The following is a 19,673-nucleotide window of genomic DNA, read 5'->3' on the forward strand; positions in this document are numbered from 1 at the left end:
AATACCATAAAAAGTTTAAAAATAGGCTAAATAATTATTTTTTCATTAAAATCGTTATAGGAGGTTTGACTGAATTGTCCAAACCATTCCATATGCACTCAAAAACTAAATATGAAGTAGTTTAATGACGACATAACAATAAATCTAATATTACCGAATAATTTCATGCTTTTTACACTAATGCACGGTAATAGGAACCATATATATTGAAAAGGATCCATTCACCGTGCATTTGGGTTTCAGCTGAAGTACAATAAAACATTCTAATTTGCATAAAATTGCATTGCTCATACGATGAAATACATCTTACTTATAGTAACCACAGCGAAAACTTGTTGAAATTTTGAAAAATTTCATAATCTATCGTTAAAATGAAAAACGGGAATTTTTGGCGTTTTTACTAAGAGTGTTGAAAAATCTCATTATCAAACAAAATTCACATTATTTTGACTACATAAACTAGGTTTTTCAAAATGCTTTGTGACAAAAACTACTTCATTTAATCAGTTTTATTTTATTTTGCTGACAAAAGAATAATTTGTGAAAATTGTATGAATATTCTGTAGGAATTTGTATATGTGCACGGTGAATGGAGGCCGCACGGTGACTGGTGACTTAACGGTACATTCCGCACAAGCACGCTCGCTTGATACATACAGCACGAGCATGTTGATCGCCAGAAGCAAGCTGAGAACCGACCGCTCTGAAATTAAAAATGACTTATGACGTATTATTTACTAATTTAGAAAACTCTAATCCCCCAATATATTTTATTCAACAAAATTAAGAAGATTTGTTCAGAACAATTTGCAGATAAAATTAAAATTGATCCAAAAATTCGAGGCTCGAAGTAATCAACACGTGATAGGGGAATTAGGGGCATAATGGACACGTTAAACAAATGTTCGTTTTAAGACCATAAAATGGCCATGTTTTTAATTTACCCTCGGCTAGTTTTCAAATTTGATGTTAGTACGACGTGCTACATTCATTCATGATGATAAAAACCATAGCATATGTCAGAAAAGCGAGATAGAAAATTGGGTCGAAAACAAGGCTGGTAAAAAGGTATCGGGCGAAATGAACACTTGCATGAAATTTAGTGATTATAATATATTTAATGACTGTCAACTATTCCAATTTGTAAAAGGGCTCTCCCTCAATCATAATAGCTAAAAAGAACCTTTCTGGGCTCGTTACTTTGCTCACAATTTAGATTTTTCCACGGCCTTGCTTATGTGCCAATTTGAAACAGAGAAAAACTTAAAGTCAAATTTTGAAGGGCAATTGAAGCAAAAACTAAACTTTTATACTGTCAAACATTTCAAATGCATTACAGATTTCATGCACTGTATGAAATTTTGATGAAGTATGCATATTCTCAGATATTGAGGGGGTGTCCATTTCGCCCCGTATGTTCATTATGCCCCTAATCCCCCTACCAATATCAATATCAACAGATCACCCATCCTACATCTTTAGCAAAATGACTCACAGTTAGATGAACACATTTCATTTATCGCTTGTTGGTCGGTTTTTCGTATTCCTACTTCCCACGGCTCGCTGCTGTTGCAGCGGAAATCATTTGCGCATGAAATGGAAATTGGAAAAGTATGCTATGAATTTTATTTTTCAGCCTTATAATTAGCACCAATAGATTGCAAATTTTCTCAGCAATTCATTGGTATATAAAAAAATGTATGCTTTCATATTAGAAAACTAAATAATCTTGGGGCAAACAACTGCATGTCTTACGAGCGCACCTACCATCCATGGTAATACCATCCTTTGCCACGTTCAAAGAGTAACGGTTCATTTCTTCAACGGCTAGGGTGGGCATGCGAATTTTCATATAATTTCAATATTGCAATTGGAGCAGTCAAATTTATTTCAGAAAAGCATCAGTTAGATAGGTAGTTTACTCATCATTTTCAAATAACCATGGAACATAACAACACCTCCTTATCAGGTTTAAGCAAACATAATTTTATATATTGTTGACATCTATTCCTTTGTGATAATATTGCAAATAGTGGGAGTTCATACCCGGAGCGAGATCTCTCTGTCTCTGGAAGTTGGTATTGAACTGTGGTGGTCGTGCATCAATTTTGTACTCGTTGTCAATTTGCAATAGAATTATTTACTGAATATTTTTGACGGGATATTTGAATCCTTGTAATGCAATTATGAAGTGGCATTATCCTATATGTGCATTCTTTATATGATAAACCATATCATGCATGGTGACTTGGATTGCTATATAGAGGGATTATAAATAACGAAAAGTCTATTATTTTTAAAGCTAAGTGGTACTGGTAGATTTTTAAATATTGTGAATAAACATTCATAATATTATCGCATTTTCTCATGTGGAGGATAACAATACTTTTTCCGGTAGAGAAATATTCCTTTGCGCATGTGGTAGTAATTAGTTCATTTTGGTAAAGATGTTCATTCAATAAATTTCAAATTGTCGGTTGATTCCAGATCCTCCACTGACTTGGGCCTTAAATAGTTAAATAATCCAAATAGTTTTTTCATTCCCTTCCAGTTTTCTATTTTAAACGTTATGTCCTTTTGACGTTTTGTCTCTTCAACAGATGTTTTATTACTCAACTGATTCATTGAACAACATGTTGGGGCTTCGAATCTAAGGAAAGAAGCAATCAACAAGCAGTAAAAGTTAACGATACTTGGATTTTGCTGAGGAATAGTTTCTGCATGCAATGAAAGAATAATAAAGTTAGAGTGCTTCGTGAAGCCCAAGCAGGATGGTTCGTTGTTGCGTCGTCGGATAGGTTTTGTTCTCGGTTTCGCGCGTGTTTTCGTCAACGGAGAACTTTTTTTTCCCTTGTTTACGCGCGTCTTGCTGGGTAGGTATTTGGGAAAGCCCAAGCAAGACGGTTTGTTTTCGGGTCGCCAAGAAGTTTTTCTGTTCGCACTGTGTGAGTGCGAAGAGATATTTGTGTTCAGTCGAGGAACTGGTGAGTTCGTTTCATGCTTGTGATAACACATTATTTTCTTGAAAGCGTAACTTTTTTGTAATATTAAAATAAATAACAAATGTTTTCAGTTAGCATATTTTCCTGACAAATGGAAAAATGCTAAGGTTGTTCCAATTTTAAAACCAGACAAAAATCCTGCAGAAGCTTCTAGCTATCGTCCAATCAGTTTGCTTTCCTCCATCAGTAAACTTTTTGAAAAGGTTATTTTGAACAGAATGATGGCCCACATCAACGAAAATTTCAATTTTTGCCAATGAACAGTTCGGATTCCGCCATGGACATTCGACCACTCATCAACTTTTACGTGTAACAAATTTGATCCGTTCCAACAAATCTGAAGGCTATTCTACTGGTCTTGCTCTTCTAGACATAGAAAAAGCATTCGACAGTGTTTGGCATGAAGGTTTGATTGTAAAATTAAAAAAACTTTAATTTTCCAACATACATTGTTAGAATAATTCAAAGTTATCTGTCAAATCGTACACTTCAGGTTAATTATCAGAACTCCAGATCTGAAAGACTTCCTGTAAGAGCTGGTGTGCCTCAAGGCAGCATTTTGGGACCAATATTATACAATATTTTCACATCTGACTTACCTGAGCTACCTCAGGGATGTCAAAAATCTTTGTTTGCGGATGACACAGGCCTCTCCGCCAAAGGACGAAGCCTGCGTGTCATCTGTAGTCGATTGCAAAAAAGTTTGGATATTTTTTCTTCATACTTGCAAAAATTGAAGATTTCTCCTAATGCTTCCAAAACTCAACTTATAATATTCCCACATAAACCAAAAGCTCTTTATTTGAAACCTTCAAGTAGACATGTTGTCACGATGAGAGGGGTTCCAATAAATTGGTCAGATGAAGTTAAGTATCTAGGGCTCATGCTAGATAAGAATTTAACTTTCAAAAATCACATTGAGGGCATTCAAGCTAAATGTAATAAATATGTAAAATGTCTCTATCCCCTTATTAATAGAAAATCAAAACTTTGTCTTAAGAACAAGCTTTTGATATTCAAACAAATTTTCAGGCCAGCCATGTTATATGCTGTACCAATATGGACTAGCTGTTGTAATACCAGGAAGAAAGCTCTGCAGAGAATTCAAAATAAAATTTTGAAAATGATTCTGAGACTTCCTCCCTGGTATAGTACCAATGAGTTACATAGAATATCCAATGTTGAAACATTGGAACAAATGTCAAATACAATCATTAATAATTTCAGGCAAAAATCATTACAATCTTCTATTGCCACGATTAATGCGTTATATGTTTAGGTTAAGTTAGGTTAAGTATATTAAAAACGTTTTTTTTTCTCTTAAAAGCAGGTGAAATCAACTCACCTGTAAAAAAAAAGTGAACTGCTATGGCAAATGAAATGTAATATGTTGTTAACAAATTGTTAATTAAATCTTAAATTTGTTTTACCAAATTAGGATGATAGTGTTGTCAAATAACACAGAACACCTAGATATAAGAAATGAACGTAATGTTTGAAATGATACTAATAAAGAAATTAAAAAAAAAAAAAAAAGACATAATCAAAATAGGCATAAGCTAATATTTGTAGGAAAGACCATTTCATTGCTTAATTTTACTGTAAACTATTTAGTTTACTGATAAAAGTGATAATTTAAAATGTTATAACTATATTTACTTTGTTTCATGAGTTTTGCTTGAAATATATAAACCTCATTTTGTTTCGAATTCCGAAAACGTTCGTTCAAATTCCAAAGAGTATGAATCATTGTAAAAGTAATCAAAAGAGCACAAAGCTGAGAAGCAGGCTTTGTCTCAGTTGGAACGTAGCACCGGAAAGAAGAACATTAATAACCAATTGTCAAATGCTTAATTGCGCATTAAAATTACCTGAGCTAGTTTTACTGGCCACGAACTAAGAAATAATTACTATTTCAAGTTTTCTAGTTTTCTAGAGCAAATAAAGCAAATATATTTTTATATATTTTGGCCTATTTTGAAATATATTCCAGGTGTTCAAGTTAACATTAATATTATCAGTATAAATTTTTGCTTAAGGGTTAAGCAGTTTGGACTCAAACTTCTAAGATTGCACTGAAACATAAAAGGCTTCTTGTAACGAAACTATCCAACAACAGTGCATTTTTTATTTTGGCTTTGAGCACAAGCAGAAAGCTTAAAGTAAGAGGACCAGAAAAGATTACCAACTATTTCTCCAGTTTAGTGCCTTTGAAAACGTCAGTAGGGGCACAAGACGACTATTGTGACAACCATCTTTGGATTCCTAGATGTTATGTCCAGCATGAGGGGTCGTCCGTAACATATATAACGCTCTATAGGAGAAGAGTACTTTAGTGAAACTTGACGCCGATCCATAACCAATTTTTGAAGTCTCCTATATTCAGTGGGTGAGGAGATCTTGAAAAGCCGAAGTTCGCGTGACTTAATTTATGGACGCTTCCTGACGTCAAATATCACCATATGGAAGCACCTTTAATTTGAACACGATAAAACACGACGAAAAATATTATATTCTAAAAAGGTTGACAAAATCGGGTCCAAAAGCTGACATTGCGTTGCGTTGCGTGGTAACGGAGTAATTCGTAGATTGCATACTGTAAGCTTTCATGTTGGTTACTTTACTACTCTTATTCCAATTGCGTATGGAAAACTATTTCGAAAAGAATAGCAATCAAATCGGAAGTCAGAGATGAAAAGACATGACAATTTCCATTGTCGTGCTTACTGGTTACTTGGGTAACCAGTAAGCACGACAAAGCGGCACGGTATTAGCATTATATGCGCATATAGGATAATCATTTGATGCATGTCAGTTTTATACACGCATATAATGCTGTTATAATGCCAGAAAAGGCGAAATAGCGTGCCACGATATAACCGTGCTTCTCTGCACCACTAAATGCTAATATAAGACCACGTGAGAAAAGTCAGTTGTTTTCGCCAGGTTTTTGGGGCGATGATGATGAAAATTCCTTATTTTGCGTCTCAAACTGCGACACCCGTATTGTTAAGTCCTGCTCCTTTGATCCTTCGGCCACATTAGATGAATATTATTGGAAAGAAAAGTGACCAATTAAAATCATCACTTTACCCCGTCATAAAACCTGCGATTGTAGTAGTGAGATGATTCATTTTTGACTCCCTCTTACCACTATATGCAAATACAAAGCACGTGGTACATTTGTCAAAACACTAGAGAGCATTTAAACATGCCCTATGTGCGAATAAAGTTCCAATGTAGTGCTTATTGAATTCCTATGCATAAAAGTACAGAAAAAAAAACAAAACTCCACCAATCATCTTCAGATATGATCTCCTAAAACACTTTTGTCACTTTGAAAAACATGTTTCCACAGAATATTTGCACGTGGCATAGCACACTCCGCCGAATTTCACCAGCCGAATTGAGAGAAAAAAAAAGCAAGACGAGGTAAACGTGATACAAAATTCAAAACGAAGCCGCCCACGCGCATGGCTTGCAGTTCAATTCACAGAAAATTTAACGGCAAATAGACGCATACTTTTATTAAGATGTATTCTAAAATATTTCTAAAAAGTATAAAATTAACTGTCGATTGCAAATAAACTTAAGTATTTCAAGCCTTCTTGAACACTAGGAGTTGTAATTGAATTTAAGTTCGAGTTCACTTAAACAGAAAGCAACTGAAACAGATGATTAGGAAGCTGAGACACATTTGAAGTTATCGTAAATTCGGGTGAAATTTATCACCGTGTCATGCGATTTTATGTCTTACTCGTAGTGCACAAATATCAATGTAACTTGTAGTAAATTAACATTGTATATCTTAACTATTGAAGAATTGTGTTTTGTGAAGTTTCTATGAAAACAATGCAAATTTCCAGAACCATGTTCTGTGTGGCTTTGACAAACATCCTTAAACTTCTATTTCAAAACAAGGACATGGTGCCAACCTGAAAGTTTGTGAGGATGCTCAAAACATGTTTTGGTACTAAAATCATTTTTTTAACAATATTTTGGTACATCAACCAATGAAGTTAAAAATTGAACTTGTATTCCTGCATTAAGTTGTATAGCATTGACAACATTTCAGAGAACAAACCTGAAAACCCATGCAAAATTATCAATTTCACCCGAATTTACGGTGCTGAATGTTTCCGAGAAAACGGCAGTGTTAAAAAACGTTATATCTAATTTTTCACTAGAATTTCCAACCCCGTGAACATTTCCTGGGATTCCCGGTTCCCGGGAAATGATTTTCTGTAGCTCTACTTCTCAGTCCACTTTAACCTCACGGCGCGATCGGTCGCTTATTTAAATTACATACCCGTGAATACAGTTTGGTTTATTACGTAGAATATAGTAGAATATTATAGTAATAAGTTGAGAACCATTGGTTTTATTTGAACGGTACGAACTGAAATTCCCGCGTTCGCTCGGATTGGCTCAGAGTGTCTGTGGTTCTGCTGCGACTAAATTGAAGGTGATTCTGGAGCTAAAAAGAGTGTCATATTGTGGACGATTTACTGGTACTGCATAGTGGAATTGTACGATCGAGTGGCGGTGATTGCGCCAATTTGTGACCAGAAATTTATTGTCGGTAACTGGAGCCTAGGCAAGAGTTTGAACCTTTTTTTTCCAGAATTCGAAGGTGGGTTCCGGACCCGACAATTCATATGCTACCAACTAATGTTCTCACTAGATCGCTTATAATATTTTGATGTTTATTGGTTTTTCTTTGTTATCAAATAGGTATTGATAAATGTATATTTTTTTGACGATATGTTTTTCCAAGAAAGTTTATATGCAATACAATATAAAGTAATTTCGAAGGATCTATTCCATGATGTGAATACCCGAATAGGTGAAAAAAGCTGATCATAATTAGCTGTTCTAAAGTAATTACTGACGATCATAATCAGTTATTGGTTTATGATTTCAATATATTTTTTTGGAGATAAAAGATCAAAACTTAATGTGGAAAAGTATTGAACAATATCTTGTTAAGATATTATACAATCAAAATAATCTCGCAAGTGTATTGATTGACCAACAAATTAATATCAAAATATGATCTGACAGATGGCAAAGAATAAAAAAATAATCAAAAAGCCGGCAACCAGGATCGAACCCTTGACCTTTAGATCTATACACAGAGATACTAACCATTCGTCTTTGCCTTACACAAGTCAGATTTAGGAAATAAGAGTATCATTTTCTTCGCTTTCTGAGACTACTTCTTGCTCCTTGAGGTTGTTCTGACGTCGCACTATTCAATCCCGCCATTTTCTGTTGAATGTATTTTGTTTCATCTCAAAGAACTAATTTTGATCTTCTTAACTTATTTTCAGATGTTAAGTTTTATAAAATTATGAGATTTATAAAATTTTTGAATATCTTTTGAATATCAAATTGAGATATGCGATCATAATTTGTTTGTTTCGAGATGTGAATTTCATTTTTCCTTCTTCCCGGGTAGGGTTATAAAATTTTCACGACTTCTGTTCAATGTACAGGTGACAATTTTCAACGAAAGACTTTAGTTTGTTTTTATTCTAGGGTTGATTAAATATTGGCAAATATTATTTGAACTCCATACAATTTATTTATAATGACCTAATTTTATTTTAAAGCCTAGCAAAAACAAAGCCAACAGATATTTTCAGAGAAATAATAATAAATTATTCACAAAAAAGAGAAGTTACCGCACAATATTACTGGTCTTAAATATAATATACACAAGAATATGGATAATTTTAGAAAACTTCATCAAATTAGCCTGTTTTTCACGTTCTTAAGAATTTCCCGGGATCCCGGGAATTCCCGGAAAATTACAATTTTATTTCTTGTTTCCCAGGAAGTCAAATCCAGGGAAAATTGGAAACTATATTTTTCACCTTTTCAAGCATACTCAAACAAAAAACTGAACCAATTTAAAAATGCTTAATAAATGTTCTAGAAATGCTTTTTTTATTGGTCCCTAAACTTTAGTTTTCTTCAAATATTCCCAGGTAACCATAAACCGTATATCGGGCCCAATCCTCCATATACGACTTATATAGTGCTATTTAACTGCTTATTGGCATTATATCAGCCGTAAATCAACATTTTGGCCCAATATACGGCTTATTGGTTACCTGGGTTGATCAGAAAAAGAAAACAAACATTGTTTTCAAAAAAATCTAAAATAAATTCAGGAAATCGGCCGTTCATATTCTTTTATCAGTTCCATGAACATTCTGGTTGCAAGCTCCAATTGTTCATCTATTTTTTCATGGCTTTCAAGGCTTAGCAAAACAAATATAACATGGCATAAATTGTCCCAAAACAGTCGCATATCTTTTTTTCTACAAATTTTCAAGCCCCATAATTCAAAAATATCCTATTTATAATTTTAGCAATATTTTTTATTACATTTTTTTTAAGCAATTGAAATCAATTTCAATGTACAGTAAACGTTTTCAATTACAAAATTTCTATAAACGAATAAATTGTACTGATAAGGCAATGAGTTGATTTAGGATATTATACTCACAAAAATAATAATTAAAAAATATGAGCAAGCATTGATAAAATTGAGGTTTATTCCTTGAAAAAGTTGAATTCCTGTTATATGACAATTTTTCGAAAATTTGGCTATTTGGGGACGGTCCAATTGTCAAATATCCCTTGACGTTTGAAGTCGAAACTATAAAAAAAAAACTAATTGAAATGAAGTCAGATTGATATCAATTTCTTGGGTAAAGGTCGATTGAACAGGAAGTTGGTGTCTTTTTAACTCGATTGCACCCAGTGTCCCACCGGAATAACTCCAAACCGATAGACGTTTCCAAATGAATGGAGTTTTTTTGTTATAGAAATTTATCTATGCTTTCTTAAGGTGAAACATCTCGGAATCCAAAGATGGCCGTTATAATGGCCGACTTGAACCCTTACTCATGTTTTCAAAGGCACTAAACTGGAGAAGTAGTTAGCAAACGTTTCTGATCTTCTTATTTTAAGCTTTCTTTTAGTGCACAAAGCCAAAATAGTTCACTGTTGTTGGATGCTTCCTTCGCGAGATTTGTGCCTTTGAAGTTTCAGTGCAATCTTTGAAGTTGATTCCAAACTGTTTCACCTTAACCCTCTAATACCCAAATTTTTGTTTTCGATCTAAATATTATTTTTCGTTATCTAAAATCATTCTAAACACGGTTTGGGCAATGATTTATTTTTCTTCGCAAATTTATAAATTTTGGTTTTTGATTTTTATTATTTTTATTTTTGAACATCCCTATCCTTCTAATTTTTTCCTTGAAGCCTCTTCTGGATACTGATTTTTGACAATAATAAAAATTTGAGTTTTTACTATACTTTTGAAAATATGATATTTTTAATATTTTTCTGGAATATTTTTTGTTTTCCGTGTAACTAACGGAAAAACAGATTTGAAATCATTTCAATACCATCAGGCTCTTCTTCTGTGATAGGTTGATCGTAGAAAAATATAAAAGGTACGATTTTTTATAATACTCGTTAAATGAATCCCAGGCATTTGTAGGTTATATAAGAATACAATTTTTCAAACAATTTTTAATAATACAAATAAGTTTCAAAAATCATAAAAAACTTTTCTTATATGCGTGTTATGAGTTAAGGTTTAAGCCAAAAATAAAATCATTTTAATTTCCGAGCTATGAAAAAATACACAAAATTCCAAAGCGTACCCCGTCTAAAGGCGGGGTTGGGTATTAGAGGGTAAAAGAATTCACTGGTTTGTCTTTCTTTTTATGTTGGAGTTCAGAAAAACACAATCTGGAGAGACCATCGAAGTGAATAAATTTCAATAGAGCCCTGTGAATTTACTTATTCTTTCGTTAATTTGCTTAAAGGATTTATGTAAAAATATCTTTAGAAATGCCGTAAATAATTAAAAAAACATTTTAGGAGTTTCGCAAGAGTTTGAAATTTCTCATTGAATTGACTGCGTTGTAGCGCCGCTCGTCTTGTTTCGCTCCGGCGTTTCGTCCCAACTCGAACACAACTCTCAGTTATCAGCTCTGTGTTGATATATTTCTTGCCAACTGGCCATTTGTTAGACCACATATCGTAGAATATTGTGTATAATAAAAAAATATCCATGGCCCTTGTTGATCAGGTTTTTCCTGCACTCATTATTTTCTCATGCTTGTTATTCGAAGGCTTTCAAAATGCTGAATAAGAAGTTGGATCTTATACGTGACACTTTTGATTGACAGAGATTTTTAAAGGTATTAAGCTTATATTTGGCCAGATTTTGATTCGTTATGAAATACCTTTTATGGTGGTAAGCTTCATCGAAGTTAATACGCCGATCGCGTATTATCCTCGATTTTACTATGTAAAAGTTTTTTACAATTTGCCTGAATGATGAAGCCAGTGCCAAAGTGAGTCATAAAGGGTTCCAAGTAGAATTTTTTCATTCTAGGGGAGGAATGTTAGTTAGACAATCAAATACCGCATATACCGCAGTATGTCCACAGCTTTTATTGGGTTATTGGGAAAAGGGTCTTGAAGTCACAACAACGCAACATTGACTCAGTCAAGCTTGTTATAGCCCGTAAATGCTGTCAGTGCATTTCGCGCCTCCAACTTGGCAGCTTTCGCGAAAAGCTTTCGGTAACTCTCACTCTCCGAGTTCCTCGGATAGAATCATAAACACAACACTCAATTCGGAAAGCACTTTCATTGATACGAAGCAGAATCAAAACAAAAACATAAATCCTCACGTTTCGTATTTTGGCAACGAACGCCACTTCTGTTCGTGTCTCTCTTTATGCTTCGTGGGAAAGCTTTTCGCAGCATAAATTTTCTCCAGAGCGCAGTTCATAGTTTCCTCTCCGATTCTCTCCGCCAAAATGCATATTCCGCTATGTTGCTCATAATACGATCTTCTATCTTTACCTCTCTATGCTCGACAAAGCCGTGACGAAACCGTTCTCTCCCAAGGCGGCTATTAGATATGCTACTTTGCTCATGTTGATACTCCTCGTCACCTTCGCCTGATGTTTCCAAACAGAGAGCCGCCGATAAAAACCCGGAGAGACGAATGTTCGTTTATGCTTTACCAGCTGTAACGTGGCCTGGCACGGGTGGCACGCGGTCGGAACGAGCGGTCCCTTGGGTTTGCATGCTGGGATATGTTGGTTGGTTCGTTCGTACTACGAGAGTGTAATACTATGCTTGCCTTCCTCAGGTCCCTCTCTCCGGTCCCGTTGATTCCGCTGGAGTTCCTCCAGTCCGTGTCTGTCTGGCCACGGCAAAGCGTTTGGGGTTAGAACGGTTTCGGAATGGCATGCACCGTTCAGTCTGGTATCGGTTCTAGTGCACGCTGGAAGTGTGGGCTTTTCGCGTCGTTCTGCGTCTTGCGAGTTGCGAGTTCGACGGTTTTTCTGACGATCGGAGTTACGTTTTCGTTGGCGATACGTCGCGGCGCGCGATTTGGTGTTTCGTCTTTTTCGCGGCGGTCGTAAACATTGGTGTTGTGTGTGGCGAGCGTTGTTGGGAGTGATTGCTCTCGCTCGGAAGTGGAATGAGTCATTTTGGGTTTGTCGATGGTATTCGACAGAGAGCGGCATGCTGAGGGATGCTGTGGTTGATGAGTGGTGATAACACTGGTTTTGAATTAGGTGCCGAATCGAATTGGATTGTGGAACCATTGAAGGATTAGTGTTTTCTTGGAATCAATTTGCGGTGAATAGAAATTTAGTGAAATAGTGCTGGATATTTACAATATATCGATACCGTAAATAGTGATCCGGCGATCTTCATTGTATCACAAGGTATGTCCAGTGTTCTTTCAATGAATATCCTATTCTAACGCAAGTTAGAGCATGAATAATACTACAGCCACACTGTTGATACACTCACGATTTATGAACCAGCTGATTTTAACAGACAAAATTATTATAAAAAATATCACTAAAATCACAGAATCCTTTTTCATGATAAATTGCATTTAATGAAAGACTACATCGTACATGATCCATAAAAACTTTCAACTTATCGTGATAAATCATAATATTTCCAAGCAAATAAGAAGCTTTACACTATAATACAAAAAAATAATTGCTTCAAAACTATAAAATAGAATATAAATTTAGTACCGTAATCCGGGGTAACATTGATCATTTCTCTGAATGTTTCTTTACTATTTCGTTTGAAAATGCAAATGTTGAAAATTTTATATTTTTAAAACAAGTACTGCTACCCATAGCTCGAGACTATATACTGTATTTTATTTATTGAAAGATTTAAGCATGTTAGAAAAAATGTTTTAGGCGACGTTCGGTAATACTGAAAATTCCATTACTTACCTAACTCATAGCCCCTGAAGCCGATTATGAAGGCCAAACGCTTACAAATCATTTACTCTTTGAGTTATTTTAAAATTAAAAACACCTAGAACCACGGAATACGCCTAAAGGTAGGCAATTTCCTAAGGGAATTTTACATTCCTCACAATAATTCGGTAATGTTGCCTAATTGAACATACTTATAAAAGTTTTGAGAACGGAATCGTTTTCGGCGATGCCATTTCTAGTAAGAGACACATTTTCCTTGCTTATATCGTTTGCAGAACTTACGTGAGACATGAATATTCGGTAGTGTCATTCTTGGCAATCATTATTTCGAAAAGTTGACAAATTTACGCATAATGTAAATGCAATTTTTGCAAAAATATTAGATATTATCGATTTGAAATACATAAGTCCCTCATTTGTTATCCGCAGAAAAAGAGTAAGAATAACATTACTTACGTTGGCTGCCCAGTTAACACAAACTCGTATACGATAGCGTATAAGAGTACAAAACTGGAGGCGATATACGTACATGCGCCATTAGGCTGCATGCAAATAGTACGTATATCGCCTCCACATTTGTACTCTTATATCCTATTATATACGATCGTGTGTTTACTGGGTGAACATAAAGATCAAACACCTATTGATTTGCCTGTATCCACTTATTCCACCGATAGCTTAGTTATCGATTGCAGCTAGAGTTTTTAATATTGCAGCTAGAATTCACCTAGATTTTTTAATATAAACAAAAAACCCAGTTTTGGTTTGAGGTAGCTTACAAGGGAAGGTCACGATGGTGTTACACGGGGTTTTCATCCGGACTATTTTTATCAAACTGTACATGTCAAAATATTAGAGTCTTTTGGGTGATGGACCAGTGCTGTAGTCAGGAGGGGCTCTGAAAAGGGACTGTTTTGTACATATATAATATTTTTGAGTTATTTGAAAATTTGACATGAAGATTTTTGTTCAGTATTTATCGTGATGGTAGCAAACAGAATTTACATTGATGTATGTTTAAAATGTATTTTTAATTCCATGGGCACTACCAACATGCATTCTTCTTGACATACTATTCCAATTCACATTGGGTCAGACCGCAAGCTTAGGAGGAAAAAAATTTTTTTAACTGTGAAGATGATTTTTTAGAACAAAAGTGTCTTTGGCAAATTTGTTACATATGATGAGGACTACATTTTGACATCTAGTGACATTAGGGTGGTCCAATAAAATTCGGAAATATTTTTGCCAACTTTTATGCTTTTCATGTTAGCGCTTTGACGTATTCTAGGAAGTTGTTTTTTGTTTAATTTTGAACAACTTCGCCGAAGACGCCAACCTTGTAAGTCTACTGTAGCCCTTTCTTTGACGTTTTCAATCATGCAGGGTAGGGTGGTCCATGGAAATTTGATATTTTGCCCATAACTTTTTTTATTTCAAATTCTTTCAAAATTACGTCTTCTACACAGTTTTAGAACTAGTTGAAACGCGCATTTTGGTGTAAAAATTAAGTGATTTTATTCATTTGTTCATGAGATATGACCATTTAAAAAAAAAAATCATATTTTTCAAACGTCAATATTTCAAAAAGGGGAAAAACGGGGATACAATATGCGCAGGATCTGAAAGGTATAACTTAGAGGTTCAAATGGTATATTATATCTCTGGAGGATATTAGAGGATTTACTGTAACTTTTCGATGTGAAAAATGAGCATTTTTTTACTGAAAATTCATGTTTTTGGCTGAAATATTGAACATGACGATAAAATTCTACACAAAATTTGTTTAAAAACTGTTCAACACTTTGACCTCCTCATTATCTAGGACAAATAGGTGGGTCTTGGTGATTTTTTACTCTCTCATACTCTTCCGACCATAACTTATCAGTATTAACAAGATCAGATACAACAAGAGTACAATCTGGTAGATCTTACCTCGTGACGCACATCGAAAAGGTGATATACCCACGTTACGGGATAATACCTAGATTAGGGCGATTCAAATTTCAAAAATGTTTGAAAATCCAATCGTCCATATGCTTTATACAATCCTTACCATAAAAATAGTGTTCTGTGAAATTTTAAGCTTTCTAGGTAGTGATTTAAAGGTGGCCCAAAGACGATGTAGGTTTATATGGAAATTACAATGGAGAAAATTTGAGAAATGTTCCGAACGCGTTAGTAGTGTAATGTTAGTAGAAACTTATCATTCAATTTTGAAAAAATTATTCTTCAAAACTTAATGAAGGATGTTGCTGAAGAAACAAACCCCTTTTGAACTGATTTTGTTTGGGATTTTTGTACATGTTTGCAGGGCTATAATCTCATATTAAGCTAAATAATAGCTTGAGCTTGACTGGCCGCCCGTGGATGCTACTCCAGTATTGCCAGATCAGCTGCACTTACACAAGGAACCAACCGAATGACTGCTTGGGACTAACAGGCATCCTCAGTGTATAAGTGCTGGTGATCTTCTATTTTTAGCAACAATGGTGCCTGCCACGTCAGAATGCAGACTAATGTGGGGAAGGGGGAGGAATTGATGATGCATTATACTGGCTCCCACGTAGACCGTACATACCACTGCATCTAAGCCAGTTCATACGGGAGTATATGTATTGGGGGAAAGGCATGGCAGAGAGGTTTGCCTTTGTGGTTAGCAGACTGCCTATGTATCAGGCGTAAGGAAAGGCATGCGCGTGGAAGAATGGAAGCGTTAGAGAAACGGTTTCTTGTCTGTCTCTGGTTTTAGCGTTTGCTATGAACGAATAGCTTGAGGGTGATAGATTTAGAATGGAAGAAAGATGCAAGTGAGAGATATACAACTATAAAGTTCGAGGAAAGGGACGGTCCTGGGATTGAACCCATGATCTTCTGCTTATGAAGCAGAAGCGGTAGCCATCAGACCACCAACCCCGTCTTCCATATTAAGCTAAATAATAGCGAACAAACTCATGAATATCTTTTCTGCTATCCGTTGGATTGAATTTCTCTCGTCAACAAATTTCTTTATTATGGTTTGAAGAATGAGTTTTTACTATGGGATAATAAGTTTGTACTTACATTACAGTACTAGCGTGTTTGGAACATTTCTCAAATTTTCTCCATTGTAATTTCCATATAAACCTACATCGTCTTTGGGCCACCTTTAAATCACTACCTAGAAAACTGAAAATTTTACACAACTCTATTTTTATGGTAAGGATGGTAAGAAACATATGGGAGATTCGATTTTCAAACATATTTAAATTTTGAATCACCCTAACCTAGATATAAGAAATGAATTTTATTTTTTTATTTATACACATAAAGGAATAAGAAAAAATATGTATTCTTCTTCTTATTCTTCATTTTTCAATTTCTGGAACAAGATTTAAATCAATATCCATATATCCTGTATAGAACGCATTCCCTTATGGCTTCAAAATAGTTTTCGATAACTTTTCTAAAAATTGGTTCAATAAAATAAAGCCATAGATTAAAAGCGCAAAGTTTCATGGTATAATTGTATACACTATTCAATTGGATATCACCAAGAGATTTATCTTATTGTTTCTTCAGTCTAGTAAATTACACTGAAAACACTATCATCGCATCGCCTCATCCAAATGGTAACGATTCCGAGAGTAATGCACTTTAGATAGCTGTGGAAGTGGTTTGAAATAAGTGGAAATCAAACACAGTGCGGTGTTTCTGGCGAGCAATAAACAAATCGGAAACGTGTAAATAAATTGAATTGTAACTAATGCCTGTCGTGCGTTCGTTGTGCCATTATCGAGTTGTTATTGGAACTGTGGTTTTGGTCTTGTCATGTGGAGAGCTATTGTATCGATTGCATTGTGGAATCGGAAACGGCATTGTTAGTTTTAGGCGAATAAATTTGTACGAAACACCAACGATATGTGATTATCATCACTATGTCGGTTCACACTGTTTGTAAAACTGAATGATAATTAGATAAATAATTATCATAACCACGAAGTCCATTTGGTAATGGTTTGTGTTAATAAATAAATTGATTAGGCATATCATTGTTAGCAATATACATTATGGATGTATGAGAATGTCGAAATATTGTACTTCGGTTGTCTTATATATATCTGAAAAATCGTATTGTTACTCATTGAAGCCTACATTATACAATATGGAAAATGACAAACATATGTTCCCAGCTTTGGTGACAGTAAGAGAATAGCAAGAGAATTAGAGGTAATCTGGCAACTAGGTCAAGTTCTTTTTATTTGGAGACATAAATAGTAGCAAGAATTTAAGTATGGACATAACAATTAAAAAATATATTATGAGAAGTTTTAGACTAATTTAAAAATCTATTACCTCGTTATATCATATTTTGAGTGTCATTATCTATCAAATCTAATAAGCGTAACTCCACTCGTGCTAAACATAAACAAAGCTTTCACTCTAAGTGGCCGATTATGAATAAAGTCTAGACTGCAGACTACACAGGAACAATCAGAACCGATGCCAACACTTGGTCACTTGCCAGTGCTGTCCCGTCCGTTTTATGGTTTATGCAACAGTACAGAGGTTCCATTTCGATTGCTATGCTGTAATCTACCTATTGTATAATCCTTTCCATATCACCTTGGTGAAAGTGGTAAAAGCAAATCAGAAAAGAATTTTCCTACAATGAAGGAATTCTACCAGTAGCTCGACAACAAATGCTGTTTACCTTCCACAAATCAAAGCAATTTTCCTCTATTTTACACAGCTTTCCATTCGATCCATGGCACCCTTATTCACTCATTCATGAATGAATGGACCAACAATGTCGGGAAAGACAGAAGCAATTGTGAAATGGAATTTATTCCCATTTCCTTGTCCACAATACCCCGTAGTTCAAAGTGATGCAACCTGTTATGTTCTCGCTATTATATCCATCTTTTCACAATCTTCCCTACACCCAGAACGATAGTCTTCTTGCTGAGCTCAGCTTTATCTGCCATGGTACCGCATTTTTTCCAATCAACTTTCAATCATATCGAATTACAACTTTTTTATTCAATTTTTGCCATACTCTGTTCTAGCGAGACAACGACCACGTTCAATATGGATCGCTTTTCCAATCTTGTTATTGTTTACTTCCTTCGAATCTGGTCACAACGATGCATTCGCTTGTGGTTTTGTGTGGTCTGTTCGGTGTCCACCGGTTAACCTGAAAGCACTTGCCGATGTAAAAATATAACAGCGAACGTATGGAAAATTGACAGTAGCAAATGAGATGAATTGAATTTAAACTATTGGCTACCCGAGTGAAATTAAATAACAAAAATATAACACGTCTTCTTTTTATTCCTCTTCTTGTCATACCGTCCTTACTAGGACAGAGCCTGCTTCTCAGCTTAGTGTTCTAAGGGGCACTTTTACAAATATTAACTGAGAGCTTTCTTTGCCTAAGTTGCTATTTTCACATTCGTATATCGTGTGGCAGGTACGATGATACTTTATGCCCAGGGAAGTCAAGGAAATTTCCATTACGAAAAGATCCTGGACCGACCGCGAATCTAACTCAGACACCTTCAGCATGGCTTTGCTATGTAGTCGCGAACTCTAACCACTCGGCTATGGAAGGCCCCATCATTGGAACATAAAATCTACTGAAAATGAACATTAGAATTCACTGCCTAAGTGAAATCCGCTTTTGGATGGTCAAACAAGTGTTTTGATTACAATACTTGAATAAAAGTGGATGAACAAAAATACTTGAAATCACTTTAAATTTCTGTTGCTTTCAGCCAGTAGTGATCTGATTGCTTATAATTAGCTCAGAACACTAATTTGTACGATTCTGTCAAATTGCATTCGGAGTTTCCGGGCAATTGGAATCAACCTGTAATCTCTCATAAGAAATATGTACTGAAGTTTCCGAATAAATCCTACAATGCTAAGTTCAACCAAATCAACGGCGACAAAATGACCATCAAATTCTAAAAAAGTCACCAATCGCTACATTCTCCAACTATGTTTCCAATTTCCGCGATACGATTGCTACAAAGTTCCCAAACAACTCTTGCACGAAACAGAATCCACTCATCCGAAATCAAATTTCCAACAAATCTTTCTCAAACATTTTTTCCCTTTCCCATCGGTGTCAACTTTCTGTTCTGCAGATTCCGGAATCCACCGTCATTCGAAAAATTCGAAAGGAGAGCAACTTTTCCCGAACGTACAAAACTAGAACGGGTTGATCACTTCACACCATCTGCCATTACACGAAGAGCTACTCCTGTGGAGCTCTTCACCGGCAGCAAAATTCTGTGACTGACGCTGCATCCACTGGGAAAAATATTGTTATGCCCTGGAAAAGCATAACCGTCACAAGTTTATTCAAGACTTAGTCGACTAA

The 19,673-nt window shown here is 35.2% G+C and overlaps 1 protein-coding gene across 1 annotated transcript in view; it reads left to right on the forward strand.

The window, feature by feature from the left end:
* Positions 1-12,215: 12,215 nt before the first annotated feature.
* LOC5568887 (netrin receptor unc-5) overlaps positions 12,216-19,673 on the forward strand; it is a 472,574-nt gene continuing 465,116 nt past the window's right edge. Inside the window, exon 1 of the mRNA XM_021845790.1 lies at positions 12,216-12,784. The gene's annotated coding sequence lies outside the window, so the exon portion shown is untranslated. The remainder of the gene's footprint in view (positions 12,785-19,673) is intronic.

The sequence above is a fragment of the Aedes aegypti genome, chromosome 2, assembly GCF_002204515.2.
Source record: "Aedes aegypti strain LVP_AGWG chromosome 2, AaegL5.0 Primary Assembly, whole genome shotgun sequence".
Lineage (NCBI taxonomy): Eukaryota > Metazoa > Arthropoda > Insecta > Diptera > Culicidae > Aedes > Aedes aegypti.